General features: G+C 45.9%; 1 protein-coding gene across 1 annotated transcript in view; it reads right to left on the reverse strand.

The window, feature by feature from the left end:
- The window catches only part of LOC143770104 (mannose-binding protein A-like), a 202,554-nt gene that overhangs the window by 168,396 nt on the left and 15,850 nt on the right, over positions 1-18,308 (reverse strand). The gene's annotated exons all lie outside the window — the stretch shown is intronic.

Consider the following 18,308-nt stretch of genomic DNA (forward strand, 5'->3'; position numbering starts at 1 on the left):
GCAGTGCCGGGTATTGATGCGAGAGACTCAAGTGAGTTTCTCGCATTGCTATTGCAAGTGTCACCCTGGCCTTAAACGGATACACAATGGAATTATGTATCAAGAACTGTAATCTTGTTCTTGATCAACTCTTTCCTGATGGGACGATTTTCCATTTTTGCATTAGTTTTTTTCCTCATTTGTTTCTAAGAGCTATAATTTTTTTATTGTTCTATCCACATAACCATATAAAGGCTTATTTTTTGCAGGGGAAAAATTGTCCTTTTGAATGACATCATTCATTTCATCATGTGACTGAAAAGCGGAAAACAAATTGCAAGTGTTACGAAATACTGACAAAAGAGCAATTCTGCAATAGTTTATTTTATTTGCCATGTTCACTATTCAGTACAGCTGACCTGGCAAAATGATTTTCCAGGTCAGTATAACTATGCATGTATGATGTTTGCTTATTTTTCTACGCTGTGTTCCAAATTATTATGCAAATTGGATTTAAGTGTGATAAAGATTTAATTGTTTTGTTTTTCAAATAAACTCATGGATGGTATTGTGTCTCAGGGCTCAATGAATCACTGAAATCATTCTTAAACACATGGGATAATTAGTTTTCCAGGTGATTCTAATTAAAGGAAAACTACTTAAAAATGATGTTCCACATTATTAAGCAGGTCACAGTTTTCAAGTAACATGGGAAAGAAAAAGGATCTCTCTGCTGCTGAAAAGCATCAAATAGTGCAATGCCTTGGTGAAGGGATGAAAACATTAGAAATTTCCCAAAAACTTAAGCATGATCATCGTACTGTTCAGAGATTTGTGGCTGTATCTGAGCACAAATGTGTTTGTGCTGATAAAGGCATAATGAGGAAGATTTCTGCCAGGCAAGTTCATTGGATTAAGAGAGCAGCTGCTAAAAAGCCATTACAAAGCAGCAAACAGATATTTGAAGCTGCTGGTGCCTCTGGAGTCCCTCGAACCTCAAGGTGTAGGCTCCTTCAAAGGCTTGCTGTGGTGCATAAACCTACTATTCGGCCACCCCTAAACAGTATTCACAAGCAGAAATGGTTGCATTGGGCCCACACATACATGAAGACTAATTTCCAAACATTCTTGTTTACTGATAAGTGTTGAGCAACCCTGGATGGTCCAAATGGATGGAGTAGTGGATGGTTGGTGTATGGCCACCATGTCCCAACAAGGCTGCAACAACAGCAAGGAGGTGGAGGAGTCATGTTTTGGGCCGGAATCATGAAACAGCTGGTAGGGCCCTTTAAGGTTCCTGAAGGTGTGAAAATGACCTCTGCAAAGTATATAGAGTTTCTGACTGACAACTTTCCTCCATGGTATAAAAAGCAGAAATGTGCCTTCAGGAGCAAAATCATCTTCATGCTGACAATGCACCATCTCATGCTGCAAAGAAAACCTCTGAGTCATTGGCTGCTATGGGCATAAAAGGAGATAAACTCATGGTGTGGCCGCCATCTTCCCCTGTCCTCAACCCTATAGAGAACCTTTGGAGTATCATCAAGCAAAATATCTATGAGGGTGGGAGGCCGTTCACATCAAAACAGCAGCTCTGGGAGGCTATTCTGACTTCATGCAAAGAAATACAAGCAGAAACTCAATGGATGCAGGAATTGTGAAGGTGATGTCAAAGAAGGGTCCTATGTTAACATGTAACTTGTCCTGTTAGGATATTTTGGAGTTAAATAGCTTTTTGTTCAGTGAATGTGACCTCCTAATGCTGCAAATTCCACAAATGAGCATTTTCAGTTCTTTAAACCATATCAAATGTTTAGAAATTCTACTGTGCCTAATAATTTGGAACAGTGCATTTTAAGTTTTTATTCATTTTGGAGATTATACTGTTATCATTGGGAGGTTTATTCAATAAAATTCGATGTATACTCTAACGGGTGATGACTTTTATTAGACTGACTGTCATTTGCACCAACCATTTAGGAAAATCAGAGAAAAATGTCATTTGCATAATAATTTGGAACATAGTGTATTTAACTCTCACAGATGGAGCTCCAGTCTACCTGCAGCTGTTAGAGAAAAGGCTACAAATATGGTGCAGCCAAAGCAAAAAAAAAATACATACATTTTATTGAACATATAACACAGAGAGGAGTAAAGGAAAAGTGTAAAATATAAGAGCGACACGAGAGGGTAACAAAGCAGAGAAGCAGAATGCAAATGGATGATAGTAAGACTTGTATATCAAATTCAGATACAAAATGGGAAAGGTACTATGATGGAAAAAATGGCCAGGCAATGAATATGATAAAGTGAAAATAACAAAAAGATCACCTACAACAGTTGAATAAAAAGAATCAGTATAAGTAAAGTGGTATTATATAGTGCAGTCAATCATAAAAAAAATCTTACCGCCCCTGACACAGCCTCTCCTGCTGCACTCTAGTATGGTGGATTCCACCTTTCCCACACCCCCAGTCCCAGCAGCAAGCATGGTGGAAGAGTTGTTTTTTTCCTGTCAGATAACTGCTCCTTCACACCAATCTCACTGCCACCCTCTGTTACCATCCCTTCCTTTGAGGTGCACTCTGTGGGCATCTATTCCCCCTCCAACTGGCTGTCATTTACCGCACCAAAGGGCCAGCCACCACCTTCTTTGACCACTTTACCACCTGGCTACTTAATTTCCTTTCGGACATCCCCACTATCATCATGGGTGACTTCAACATTCCCATTGACACTTCCTCTCAGCTGCCACTAAGCTTCTGTCTCTCACTTCCTCCTTCGGCCTCACTCAATGGTCTTCTGCAGCCACTCACAAAGATGGCCGCACATTCGACCTCACCTGCCTCTGCTCCGTATCTAACCTCTCTAACTTGCCTCTCCCTCTTTCGGACCACAACCTACTCACATTTTCTTCCCTCTCCACTCGTCCACAATCCACACCCCACAAACTTGCACACCCTCGCAGAAAATCTTAAAAACCTCAATTTACACTCATTGTCTGAATCCCTTCTCTCTCTTACAGGCATAAGTCGCTACACAATGCTTATGCCGCTGCCGCTTTATATAACAGCACAATAGCAGTAGCTCTGGAATCGGTTGCCCCTCTCACACATACCAAAGCTCGCAAAATCAACAGAGAGCCCTGGCACACCAGCTTGACCAAAGAACTGAGACACGCTTCCAGGGCTGCTGAGCGGAGATGGAAAAGATCCCACTCCAACGAGCACTTCATCTCATTCAAACAGTCCCTCACTACTTTCAAGGCCTCACTCACTGCAGCAAAACAAACCTACTTCTCAACTCTCATATCCTCCCTGTCTCACAACCCTAAACAGTTATTCAACACTTTCAATTCTCTCCAGCGTCCCCCAGCACCCCCTCCCTTTCCACTCATCTCAGCTGAAGACTTTGCCTCATTTCTCAAGCAGAAGATTGATAATATCAGAGACAGTTTTGGTCAACAACCCCCGGAGCCCTTTCTCCTAACTGTTCAGCCCTCCTCCAAAACAAATTTCTCTACCATTACAGAAGATTGACTCTCCACTCTACTCTCAAGATCTCATCCCACCACCTGTGCACTTTACCCAATCCCATCCCACTTCATCCCAAACCTCACCACAGTCTTCATCCCAACCCTAACCCATCTCTTCAACCTATCACTAACAACTGATGTCTTCCCCTCAAGCTTTAAACATGCCTCAATCACACCTATCCTCAAAAAGTCTTCTCTTGACCCATCCTCTGTATCTAGCTATCACTCTATATCACTTCTCCCTATGCCTCAAAACTACTGAAACAACACATCCATCTTGAACTGTTCTCCCACCTCTTCTTCCTCCCACTTCAACCGCTTCCCCTCAAACCACTCCACTAAAACTGCCCTAACTAAGGTCACCAATGACCTATTAACCGCAAAGGCCAAGCGACACTACTCTGTCCTCCTCCTCCTGGACCTGTCATCTGCCTTTGACACAGTGGACCATTCTCTATTACTACAGACCCTTTCATCTTTTCACATCACTAATTTGGCCCTATCTAAGATCACGTCATACCTAACAGACCGGACATTCAGCGATTCCCACTCGCACACCACCTTCTCACCTCGTCCCCTATCTGTCGGAGTCCCGCAAGGTTCAGTCCTAGGGCCCCTGCTCTTCTCCATTTACACCTTCGGCCTTGGACAACTCATAGAAATTCATGGCTTTCAGTATCATCTCTATGCTGACGACATACAGATCTACATCTCTGGACCAGATATCACCACCCTACTAACCAGAGTCCCTCAATGTCTGTCTATTTCATCCTTATTCTCCCCTAGATTTCTAAAACTTAATATGGACAAACCAGAATTCATCATCTTTCCCCCATCTGACTTGACTCCCCCAACAGACCTATCCATTAAAGTAAATGGCTGCCCACTCTCCCCAGTCCCACAAGCTCACTGCCTCAGTGTAATTCTTGACACTGATCTCTCCTTCAAACCACATATCCAAGCCCTTTCCACTTCCTGCTGACTTCAACTTAAAAATACTTCCCGGATCCGTACATTCCTCAACCAAGAATCTGCAAAAGCGCTAGTCCATGCCCTCATCATCTCCCGCCTTGACTACTGCAACCTCTTGCTCTGTGGCCTCCCCTCTATCACTCTCGCACCCCACCAATCTATCCTAAACTCTGCTGCCCGACTAATCCACCTGTCCCCCCGCTATTCCCCAGCCTCTCCCCTCTGTCAATCCCTGCACTAGCTCCCCATTACCCAAAGACTACAGTTCAAAACCCTAACCATGGCATACAAAGCCATCCACAACCTGTCTCCTACATACATCTTTGACCTCGTCTCCCGGTACTTAGCTGCAGCAACCTCTGATCCTCACAAGATCTTCTATATTCCCCCATTATCTCCTCTTCCCACAATTGCATACAAAATATCTCCCACGCATCCCCTAAACTCTGGAACTCTCTACCCCAACATATCAGACTCTCGCCTACCATGGAAACCTTCAAACCTTCCTATAAGCCTGCAACCTGCAGTAACCACCGATAGACCAAACCACTGCACAACCAGCTCTACCCTCGCGTACGATATTCTCACCCATCCCTTGTAGATTGTGAGCCCTCGTAGGCAGGGTCATCTCTCCTCATGTACCAGTTATGACTTGTATTGATTAAGATTATTGTACTTATTTTTTATTATGTATACACCTGCTCACATGTAAAGTGCCATCAAATAAATGGTGTTATAATAATATTAATAATAATCTTACCCATAGTTTAATTCTGCTGGGTCAGCACAAGCCTTTATCAGGGGCTATTAGAGACAGATGATTACTGAGTAATTCAGCTTGCCTTGTGAACCCACATCAAAGTAAACGAGCGTCATATGAACAGACCTGTTGAGGTTTTTTTTTATTTACTGAGAGCACTTATTAATCTAAATTCCCTATACTTAAAGGGGTTGTCCACTACTTTCAATTAACCCCCCTATGTATCCCCCCAGGGCCCCTGATGATTTGTGTAATTACCTTCTTTAGCCGTTTTCGCCTGTGAGCGGCGCTATGCTGGTGCCTGAGTCCGGGTCACGTGACCCCCAGGCTTCAGCCGCCGCTCATTTCCGCCGACGTCACGTCAATTTCCAGACTCTGGAAATTGACGTGACGTCAGTAGCAGGCGTGTCCCCAGGCTCCACAGAGAGCAGTCACTCATAAAGAGTGACTGGGCTGTGGGCGGGGCTGAGGCTGCCTGCGGGGCTGTGCTGGGGGCGGGCGAAGCTAGGCAGGGATGTGCGGGCGGGCGCCGGTGCTGTGCGGTCGCGGGTGCCGGCGCTGTGCGGTCGCGGGTGCCGGCGCTGTGCGGTCGCGGGCGCCGGCGCTGTGCGGTCGCGGGTGCCGGCGCTGTGCGGTCGCCGGTGCTGTGCGGTCCCGTGCGCCGGCGCTGTGCGTACCGGTATGTGCTCGGGTGTGTGTGTGTGTGTCTCTGTGTGCAGGCATCGTCCGATGGGACAACAAGTCCCATCGGGCTCTGCCTGCTACAGTGGCAGTGAGTGACACATTAGCCAATGATGGGACAGTAGTAGTCCCATCATCCGGCTAATGTGTTGAATGTAATAATAAAAAAAAATATATACACATATACATATACAGTACATACATACAACACACACCATGCGACGACACTCACCATGCGGCGACATGCACCATGCAATGACACTCACCATGCGGTGACATGCGCCATGCTACGGCATGTGACATGCACCATGCAATGACATGCGCCATGCAACTACATGCACCATGCGATGACATGCGACATGCACCATGCGACGACATGCGCCATGCAACTACATGCACCATGCAACGACATGCGCCATGCAACTACATGCACCATGCGACTACATGCGCCATGCAACTACATGCACCATGCGACTACATGCGCCATGCAACTACATGCACCATGCGACTACATGCGCCATGCAACTACATGCACCATGCGACTACATGCGCCATGCAACTACATGCACCATGCGACGACATGCAGCATGCGACGCCATGCGACGCCATGCGACATGCGAGACATGCAGCATGCGATGACATGCGCCATGCAACTACATGCACCATGCGGCGACATGCACCATGCAACGACACTCACCATGCGGCATCAAGCGACATGTACCATGCAATGACATGCGCCATGCAACTACATGCACCATGCGATGACATGCGACATGCACCATGCGACAACATGCGCCATGCAACTACATGCACCATGCGACGACATGCGCCATGCAACTACATGCACCATGCGATGACATGCGACATGCACCATGCGACAACATGCGCCATGCAACTACATGCACTATGCGACGACATGCGCCATGCAACTACATGCACCATGCGACTACATGCGCCATGCAACTACATGCACCATGCGACGACATGCAGCATGCGACGCCATGCGACAACATACAACATGCGAGACATGCAGCATGCGATGACATTCGCCATGCAACTACATGCACCATGCGATGACATGCGACATGCACCATGCGACGACATGCGCCATGCAACTACATGCACCATGCGATGACATGCACCATGCGACGACATGCGCCATGCAACTACATGCACCATGCGATGACATGCACCATGCGACGACATGCACCATGCAACTACATGCACCATGCGACGACATGCACCATGCAACTACATGCGCCATGCGACGGCATGCGACATGCACCATGCGACGACATGCGCCATGCAACGACATGCGCCATGCGACAACATGCGACATGCCGCATACAGTACATACATACATACAGTACATACATACAGTACAGACATAAAAAAAAATATAGACATACAGTACATGTAACATAGATTACATACTCACCATCACTTGTCACTTTGATCCCCGAAGCCAGTGTCATAAAAAATATTAAAATAATAAACAAACAATATACTCCCTGATCCGCAGAAATCCAATTAAAACGAGTGTCCCACGACGATCTCCCGTGGAGAACAGGAGCATCTGCTGATGCAACCACTCTCCAGGGGCTCCAGGAACACAATGAGGGGAGGAAGGTATCCTTCCACAATATATTCCCCACAATGTATTCCTACGCCCCTGTGAGAAAATAGTCCCTAGTCTCACTTTATGGCATGCTGTATGAGAAAGTTCCCACGCAGCTTTTTGCCATAAAGTGAGACCAGTGAACTATAGTAACCTCAGTGATGCACTGCAGGAGCCATTGTCTCCTGTCAGTGTGTCACTGAGGGTCTTATAGAGCAGTGACATCACCCGATGTCACTGTTCTATAGGGGAGGTCGTCGTGGGACACTCGTTATTAATTGGACTACGGCGGACAGGTAGTATACGGTTTATTATTTTACGTTTTTGCAGGGGCTGAAGTATGGTAAGTATGGTGAAATGAAGAATATTAAAATACTTTTTCCTAATGTGTGTGTGTTTTATTAACCCTTTATTAATATTGGATTAATAATAGATAGGCGTCTTATTGACGCCTCTCCGTTATTAACCCGGCTTAATGTCACCTTACAATAGCAAGGTGACATTAACCCCTTATTACCCCATATCCCACCGCTACACGGGAGTGGGAAGAGAGGGGCTTAGGCTGGTTTCACACTTGCGTTTTTATCTGCATGCGTTTTTTTAAAAAACGCATGTGTGAAAAAACGCATGTAAACGTGGTAAAATGCTGCGTTTCTTAGACGCATGCGTTTTTGCATGTAGGAAAAAAACGCGGCGTTTTGCCGCGTTTACATGCGTTTTTTCATGCGTTTGCGTTTTTAAAACGCATGCTGAGAAGTGTGTGACAGCTGCCAATCATCAAAATCCACAAGAAAACCCACTATAAATAGAAATAGCTAGGGGTAGGGTTAGGGCCTAACCCTAACCCTAAACGTGACAGAAATACGTGGCACTTACATACGTGGCACTGAAATACGTGGCACTTACATACGTGGCACTGAAATACGTGGCACTTACATAGGTGGCACTTAAATCCGTGGCACTGAAATACATGGCACTGAAATCCGTGGCACTTAAATCCGTGGCACTGAAATACGTGTCACGTGGCACTTACATACGTGGCACTTACATACGTGGCACTTACATACGTGGCACATGGCACTTACATACGTGGTACTTATATACGTGGCACGTGGCACTTACATACGTGGCACTTACATACGTGGCACTTACATACGTGGCACTTACATACGTGGCACTGAAATATTGTGGCACTATGTCATAAAATGTTCATTAAACGGTTAGGGGTGAGGTTAGGGGTAGGGTTAGGGTTTGGATCCCTTTATTACCCTGATGGTGGTGGGTGGTTTTTCAGTGTTTCTTCTGTTTTTTTTCTATAAAAACGCATGCGTTTTTAACGCAAACAAACGCGCGCGTTCAAAAACGCATGCGTTGCCGAAAACGCGTCAAAACGCATGCGAAAAAACGTTAAGTATAGGAAAAAAACGCATGCGTTTTTTAGCGCTAAAACGCAGCGTCCAAAAACGCAAGTGTGAAACCAGCCTCAGTGCCGGAATTGGCGCATCTAAGGCTACGTTCACATTTGCGTTGTGCGCCGCAGCGTCGGAGGCGCAACGCACAACGCAAACAAAAACGCAACAAAACGCACGCTAAAACGCTGCATTTTGCGACGCATGCGTCCTTTTTGGCCGAAAGTTGGACGCAAAAAAAATGCAACTTGCTGCGTCCTCTGCGCCCAACGCTTGCGGCCAAAAAAACCCATGCGTCGCAAAACGCAGCACAATGCATGTCCATGCGCCCCCATGTTAAATATAGGGGCGCATGACGCATGCGGCGACGCTGCGGCGCCGAACGCTAATGTGAACGTAGACTTACAGATGCGCCATTTCTGGGGTGGCTGCGGACTGGTATTTGTAGCCAGGGGGGGGACCAATATCCATGGCCCCTCTCTAGGCTATGAATATCAGCCCGCAGCTGTCTGCGTAGCCTTTCTGGCTATAAAATATAGGGGGACCCCACGTCATTTTTTTTGGGGGGGTCCCTCTATTTTAATAGCCAGTAAAGGCTACGCAGACAGCTGCGGGCTGATATTCATAGCAGGCTACAAATATTGGCCCCCGGCCGTCGGCTTTCCCCCTCTGGCGGAGAAAATTGCGCGGGAGCCCACGCCGTTTTTTTCAGTTTTTTATTAAATTAAACGCTCATTAAGCCCTGTTTCACACTTGCGTCGGCACGGGTCCATCGCTATGCGTTGGGCCGACGTACCGACCCACGTTGTGAAATTTGTGCACATCTTGGGCAGCGGATGCAGTTTTTCAACGCATCCGCTGCCCATTCTGAAGTCCGGGGAGGAGGGGGCGGAGTTTTGGCCGCGCATGCGCGGTAGAAAATTGGAGACGTGACGGATGTGCCAACGGTCCGCCAAAACACGACGCATCCGTTGCACGATGGACGCGACGTGTGGCCATCCGTCGCGATCCTTCACTAATACACGTCTATGGGTAAAAAACGCATCCTGCGAGCACATTTGCAGGATCCGTTTTTTTCCAAAAAAGACGGATTGCGAAAAACGCAAGTGTGAAAGTAGCCTTATAGAAACATCGGCCTTTCTATTATATATCTATGGATATATCTATCTATAGATATATTTATCTATAGATATATCTATAGATACATAGATGTATCTATCCATATATTTGGGTGCTTTCACACATCAGGTTTTTGCCGTGAGGCACAATCCGGCGAGTTTTGAAAAAAACAGATCCATTTTTTTCCGTCGGATCCGTCTTTTTCTCATAGAGTTTCATCCGTTTTTTGCCGGATCCGTCAAAAACGCTGTTTCCGCCGGATGGAAAACACATACAGAGGAACGTTTTTTCTGTCCGGCGAAAAAACGCACAGTGACGGATCCGGCAAAAAAAGTATGAAACTGAGCTGTGAAATGATGAATCCGGCCTTGGAATCCGTTTTTTCATGCATGTTTCCATTCAAATCATGCACATTTTCCGTTTATTTACTTATTTCCAAAAACGGCATTAAAACCGCACATAAACCACACCAAAAAAAGCATCAAAACTGCACCAAAAACTGCATCAAAACTGCACCAAAAACTGCATCAAAACTGCACCAAAAACTGCATCAAAACCTGGTGCAGTTTCGCAGTTTTGGTGCGGTTTTGATACAGTTTTTGGTGCGGTTTTGATGCAGTTCTTGGTGTGGTTTTGGTGCGGCTTTTTCCGCAGCATGTGCACAACAAGTCTGCGGCTCCCATAGACTTACATTGGTTGTGCAGTACACTGCGGATTTGATGCAATTCAGTGCAGCAAAAAACGCTGCGGATCTGCAATCAGATCCGCAACGGGTGCACACAGCCTTAGCATTTAGTGAACCTAGCCAAAAAGCCAAGCAAAAAACAAGCGTGGGATTGCACTTTTTTTGCCATTTCATTGCACTTTGAATTTTTTTCACATTTTCTGTTACACGACATGGTAAAACCAATGATGGCGTTCAAAAGTAGAACTTGTCCCGCAAAAGATAAGCCCTCACATGGCCATATTGACGGAAAAATTATGGCTCTGGAAAGAAGGGGAGCGATAAAGGAAACCAAAAATGCTCCAGGGGGTGAAGGGGTTTAGAAACATGGATATGGACATATCTATGGAAATAGACATAGATATATAGATATATCTGTATCTATCTATCTATCTATCTATCCATCCATCCCATATCTATCTATCTATCCCATATCTATCTATCTATCTATCTATCTATCTATCCCATATCTATCTATCTATCTATCTATCTATCTATCTATCCCATATCTATCTATCTATCTATCTATCTATCTATCTATCTATCTATCTATCTATCTATCCCATATCTATCTATCTATCTATCTATCTATCTATCTATCCCATATCTATATATCTATCTATCTATCTATCTATCTATCTATCTATCTATCTATCTATCTATCCCATATCTATCTATCTATCTATCTATCTATCCCATATCTATCTATCTATCTATCTATCTTTCCCTCTATCTATCTATCTTTCCCTCTATCTATCTGTAATGGAGTGTGGGTTGGACAAATGTAAAAGAGGAGGTCGGACAGAAATGACATCACAAATCTGTTTGAAGCTAGAGGAGGGAGAGGAGGGAGGGGTTGGGGTGTGTTTTGGAGAGGGTGTGCTAGGTTCAGGCTTAGTAGCAGTGCAATGCATCATGGAACTTGTAGTATTAGAGCACAATGACTCAGGAGAAAGGAAGTTGTCGATTAACCCCATGAGAGCTGAATCCAGCACTAAAATGTGCTGATACTGCATGATAAAAGGTAATATTGCTAAAATAAACACAGTAGATGTTTTCAGTGGCCCATAATAGCAAGATTTATGAAAAAAAAAAAAAAAGGTTATAGTAGTGGACAACTTCTTTAATGTTACACATACTAGCCACCATCTTCATCTGTTATTGGCGGCACTTCAGTAGGTCTTCTGCAGGTTAGAACCCGCCATATTGCTCCAATGCTTGCTGAGCAATTCAGAAGGCACTGCTCAATACAAGTCTATAAGAGCCAGAATGAGGCAATAATGAGACTCTTTTAGATTTGCATTGAGAGATTATGACTGTTACCTCTGACTTCCGGTCAGTCAGAAGTGGCAGCACAGGAGTGGAGCAGTGCGGAGCCAAAATGGCACTGGGATGAGCTGAAGACTGCAGACAGCGGCAGGGTTGCTCAGTTGACTTTTGATGGTTGCTAAATTGACTGGATTGCTAAGTTTATTTTTCTGCGTACAGCTTTTTAAAAATTCACAAACAATATTTTTATGAACTTTAGTCAGATAAGATAGGGTTAAGTCCTACCTTTTCAGGATTTGATAGAATGCACCTGCCTAGCTTTTTACAAGAACCAGAGCCTATGTTCACAAGGAGCGTCAGTCTGCTGAATGTGCAGAATGGAGTGTCGAATGTGCTGCTGGTGAGTGACCAGCCAAAATGTCTTTTATGAATGGAAGAAAGACATGCTAGAATCTTTGAATGGAAACTGCCTAGATCAGCTAGGAAAGCTGAGCAATCTGTATTTTGGTGCTGCAGAGAACCGCCTGTTCAGTGAGAACTTTGTCCGGTGTTGAACATTTTTGTTTGGCGCTATAAGCTGCTGGAGCTCAGGCTGAAGGAGATATCAATGCTGGTTGGATTATGCCTCTTCTGTGTAGGAAATTCGCTCTGGAAAAAGCTGTAATCTCTTCGGGTGAGCCCACACTACACATTAACCCCTTTCTGCCAGCTGACGGAATAGTACGACAGTACGACAGGCAGATGCGCTTATCTGGTATAATTCCACCAGTGGCACTAAAAACCTGCTCTGACAGAACGCTAGCAGCAGGGCAGGCCAGGACCTCCAAGGCATAGAGAGCCAGTTCATGCCACGTGTCGAGCTTGGATACCCAATAATTAAAAGGCACAGAGAAATCCCGGAAGACATTTGTACGATCTGCAAGGTACTCCCTCACCATCTTCCCAAACATTGCACTTCTTGTGACAGCACCCCTTGCCTTTGTGCCAGCACAATGGGAGGGTCTGAGAAAACTGTCCCAGAACTTTGCCATTGTTCCTCTGCCTGAGCTGGACTGCACTTCTGTCTCTCTCGCTTGGACTCCTTGGTTGTACTACAAACTCTTACGTCTGCTGCCAGCGTTCTCACATGGGAATTTTCTAAGTAATTCCGCTACAACGGCCCTCTGGTACTGCAACATTTTAGTACACCTATCTGCCTGTGGTAGAAGAGATTGAAAGTTCTCATTGTAGCATGGGTCTAGTAGTGCCACCAACAAGTAATGAGTGTCAACCAAAATTTTTATAATGCGAGGGTTACGTGAAATGCAGCACAACATAAAGTCAGCCATGCGTGCCAGACTGCTAACAGGCAAGACTTCTGTGTCCTCACCAACAGGATGACTGACCATGCTGTCCTCCTCATCCTCCTCCCTGTCCCCAGGCCATCCCCGCTGAAAAGACGGTATGACAGTTGTGTTTGCAGTACCGTCTATAGCGCATGAAAGTAGCTCCTGTTCTTCCTCCTCCTCCTCATTGACTACCAATCCACGATGAGAAGACATGAGGCTGGGCTGAGTGTAATCACCCTGTATGGTTCCTTGCTCCATGTCCTTGTACTCTGCCTGCAATGCATCCTCTTTAATTGTGAGCATAGAAGTTTTCAGAATACTGAAAGGTGGGATGGTGATGCTAATTATGGCGTCATCACCGCTCACCATATTGGTGCAGTCCTCAAAATTTTGGAGGATGGTACATATTTCGGACATCCATGTCCACTCCTGAGGTCTTATGTGTGGAGTCTGAACTGAATATTAACGGCCTTGTTGATGTTGGTAGTCAACAACTGCCCTCTTCTGCTCACAAAGCCTTTCCAACATAAGCAGCGGAGAGTTCCAGGGTGTGGGGACATAACACACCAGCCGGTGAGCTGGAAGCTGCAAACGCTGAAGTACGGCAAGGGCAGCTGAAGCGGTACCTGACTTTCTAAAATGGGCAGACAGATGGTGTACTTTCACTGGCAGATCTGGCAGCTCCGGATAGCTTTTCAGAAAATGTTGAATCACGAGTTTAAACACATGGGCCAAGCAAGGTACCTGTGTGAGCTCACCTTGCCTCAGAGCTGCCACCAGGTTAAGGCCATTGTCACAAACGACCATGCCTGACTGTAAGTTTAGAGGTGTCATCCAAACATCTGACTGCTCTTTCATCGCTGTCCACAACTCTTCTGCATTGTGTGGTTTGTCACCTATGCAGAATAGCTTCAGCACAGCCTGTTGCCGCTTGGCTGAGGCACTGCTGTAGTACTTCCAGCTTCTGACTGATTTGTTGATTTCAGAGATGGAAGATGAAGAGGAGGAGGTTCAGGAGCTGTAGACTGTGGGGGCAACCCTGATTGATGAAGGGCCAGCAATCCTCAGCGTGGAGAGGATGTTTTCCATCCCAAGGTCCGACTGGGTCCCAGCTTCCACTATGTTAACCCAGTGTGCCATCGGTGAGATGTACCGTCCCTGCCCACAAGCACTTATCCATGTGTCCATTGTTAGGTGAACTTTCCCTGTAACAGCATTGTTGAGGGCATGGGTAATGTTGTGGGACACATGCTGGTGTAATGCCGATATGGCACACCAGGAGAAATGGTGGCAACTGGGGACCGAGTACCTTGGGACGGCTGCCGCCATCAGGTTGCAGAAATCTTCCGTCTCAACAATCCTAAAAGGCAGCATTTCTAGTGCAAGCAGAAGAGAAATTTTAGAATTGAGGACTGTGGCCTGTGGGATGTTGGCTGGGTATTTACGCTTGTGTTCCAAAGACTGGGTTATAGAAAACTGAAGGCTGTGCTGGGACAAGGACGTGAACGGGCTTGCTGATGGTGCTGCTTGACTTTGGGCCACCAGAGCTGCAGGGCTGGAGGCATCTTCACATGCATGGTGTACTGGGGATTGGCTTCTACGCAAAACAGTGGAAGAAGCAGTGGTGTGACCAACAGGCAGTGGTCCTAGAACCTGGGGTTCGGCCCACAAAGTCGGGTGCTTTGCTGCCATGTGCCTGATCATGCTGGTGGTGATCAGGCTGTTTTTTTTCCTATCCCTGCTGATGCTGGCATGGTAGGTGCTGCAAATGGCCTGTTTGGGGTTATCTGCAAAGTCTTTAAAAAATGCCTAAACTTGGGAAGATCTAACAGTTGGAATGGCTACTTCCCTCATGTTGGTGTTACAGGGAATGGATGCATGGTTTCTGTCTGTGGCCACCACACTGCTTTTTCCTGCCTGTTGGGGTGATATGCTCCCTTCCCCATGTGTGCTGCTGCCCTCGCTCTGTATGTCCTCCTGCCAGGTTGGGTCAGTCACATAGTCATCCACCGCCTCGTCTTCCACATCCGCACCCTTCTCCTCCTCCTGACTTTCTGGCAATTGTGTCTCATCATCGTCCATCTCTTCTGACACTTTGCCACCATCGCCTTCGTGTAACCAGGGCTGGTCAAAGCTTTGGGCATATCTACATGCAGTCTCAGCTGTCACCACTTCAAGTTAACCGGCCGAGAGTTCAGAAACTTGAAATGGAAAACTGAACAGCTCTTCAGAGTGTCCAAGTGTGGGATCAGTTGTCTCAGGGCACTCGGCATGGTGGGAGGAAGGAGGATCAGGGTGAGGAATATCCGGGCGACACTCACGGCTACTCAGACTTGACCGTGTGGAAGACATGGTGGTGGTGGCTCAGTGACTGGAAGCATTATCTGCTATCCAACCAACAACCGTTTCACACTGCTATGGCTTCAATAGTGGTGTGCTGAGGTCCCCTAGAAACTGGGACAGGAAGCTCGAGCGAAAAGATGTGGGTCTTTGTTGTTGGCCACTTTCACCTCGGCCACGGCCTCGTCCTCTGCATGCACCATCATCTTCATGTCCACTTCTCCATCCCTTGCCCCTTGCCTAGCCCATTTTAAATGGAATACAGCACTATTTCAAATGCTCAACACAAATATATTTATTAGTAGCGAAATAATATCTGATTAGTATGCCTGCAAATCTACGATTTTTCAAACTTAAACACCAGGCAGACCTCAGCCTGACATAAAAGACGGTACTCAATTTTTGGGGGCTTTTTTGTGAACTTAATTTATGCAAAATAGTGCTGTATATAAGTAGAGTAACAGACAGCAAAAAAAGTGGTCCTCTGGCCTACAATGACCAAACTTGAAGCACGCAGATATATGAGGGCTCTCACAGAAATACCACACTGGCAAATACGTGGCCTTTTAATATTTTTTATGCTAAATAGTGCTGTATATAATTTCAGTAACAGACAGCAAAATAAAGTGGTTCTCTGGCTTACAATGACTACACTTGGAGCACAGAGATATATGAGTGCTGTCACAGAAATACCACACTGGCAAATATGTGGCCTTTTTGTTATTTTGGAAGCTAAATAGTGCTGTAGAGAATTAGAGTCTCAGACAGCAAAAAACGGAGTCCACCGGCCTACAATGCCCAAAGTTAGAGCACGCAGATACATGACGCCTTTTTCGGTGAATTTAAAACACACACAAAAAAGTGCTACAAGGCTAGCACACACAGCTATGCTACATAGGCCTGACAAACTATGATTTTTCAACAGGCCTCAGTCTGACAGAACAGACTGTATATTTGAGTTTTTTTGTGGTGAATTTTTGAAAAATAAAATGCAACTAGTTATGTAGTAAAGAAGCAGCAGCAGACAGTTAAACTTGCACTGAGGTGGATATGCTGTGCCCTGTTTATCTAGCGCTGCAATGACGGGACCCACGAATTAGCCCTAAAAAGGACGTTTGGATTCTAAGGAGTTGTGGATTTAAGAGTTGCAGACCTACACTAACTCTAAAAACCACAATTCTTACCCTATCTCGGCACCAGCTCTCCCTACTGTCGCTGAATCAGGAAAAGAATACGGTGAGCAAGGCGGCACCAGGTCTCTTATACTTGGGATGATGCTGTGCGGCCAAGCCAATCACTGCACGACCACATCAAAGATGGCTGCGGCGTTTCATGGCCAGTCAGACAATCGCTGCACCGTGAATGGGTCTCGAATGTCTGCCAAAAACGCTCGGTGGTGACACCACTTACAGCCGAATAATCCTGGAAATGCTCGCTGCTCGCCAAGTACACCGAGCATAGTGATACTCGGGTGAGTAAACGAGAAGTGGTGAGCACGTTCGCTCATCACTAGTGTTGAGCATTCCGATACCGCAAGTATCGGGTAACGGCCGATATTTGCGGTATTAGAATTCCGATACCGAGTTCCGATATTTTTGCGATATCGGGAATCGTGATCGGAATGCATATTCATGTGTAAAATAAAGAATAAAAATAAAAAATAGGGATATACTCACCCTCTGACGCGCCCTGGTGGTAACCGCTGCAACCGGCAGCCTCCGTTCCTAAGAATGAGCGAGTGAAGGACCTGCGATGATGTCGCGGTCTTGTGATTGGTCGCGTGAGCGGTCACATGAGCGGTCACGCGACCAATCACAAGCCGCCACGTCATCAAAGGTCCTTCACTCGCTCATTCTTAGGAACGGAGGCTGCCGGTTGCAGCGGTTACCACCAGGGCGCATCAGAGGGTGAGTATATCCCTATTTTTTATTTTTATTCTTTATTTTACACATAAATATGGATCCCAGGGCCTGAAGGAGAGTTTCCTCTCCTTCAGACCCTGGGAACCATCCAGGATCACTTCCGATATTTGTTTCCCATTGACTTGTATTGGTATCGGGTATCGGTATCGGCGATATCCGATATTTTTCGGATATCGGCCGATACAATCCGATGCCAATACTTTCAAATATCGGAAGGTATCGCTCAACACTACTCATCACTAATAGACACCCTTTCCAAAATATTGACTGTCTGAGCAGCACAGAACATGTGAACCCTGGTGATCTAGTGGTGGAGAATGAGGAGAAATTGATGAAGGCCTCATTAAAACCTAGGTCCAATGTAAAGGATTGTATCCCCTACACTTGTAATGCCCATACAGTAAGTGTTTAGGCTGACAAACATTTCCGCAAGGGGGATACATTTATTAAATACATAGTATGGCCATCCTAGACACCCTTGCCCAAAAATTGACTGTCTGTAGCAGCATGGAACACATGAACTCTGGTGATATAGTGGTGGAAAATGATGAGAGGTGGAGGAAGGCCTCATTAAAAAGTAGACCCAATGTCAGTGAGCGGGTTTCCTTGACTTGTAATGCCCAAACACGAAGTGCATGGGCTATCAAACATT

The sequence above is a fragment of the Ranitomeya variabilis genome, chromosome 4 (genome assembly GCF_051348905.1).
Source record: "Ranitomeya variabilis isolate aRanVar5 chromosome 4, aRanVar5.hap1, whole genome shotgun sequence".
NCBI classification, from domain to species: domain Eukaryota; kingdom Metazoa; phylum Chordata; class Amphibia; order Anura; family Dendrobatidae; genus Ranitomeya; species Ranitomeya variabilis.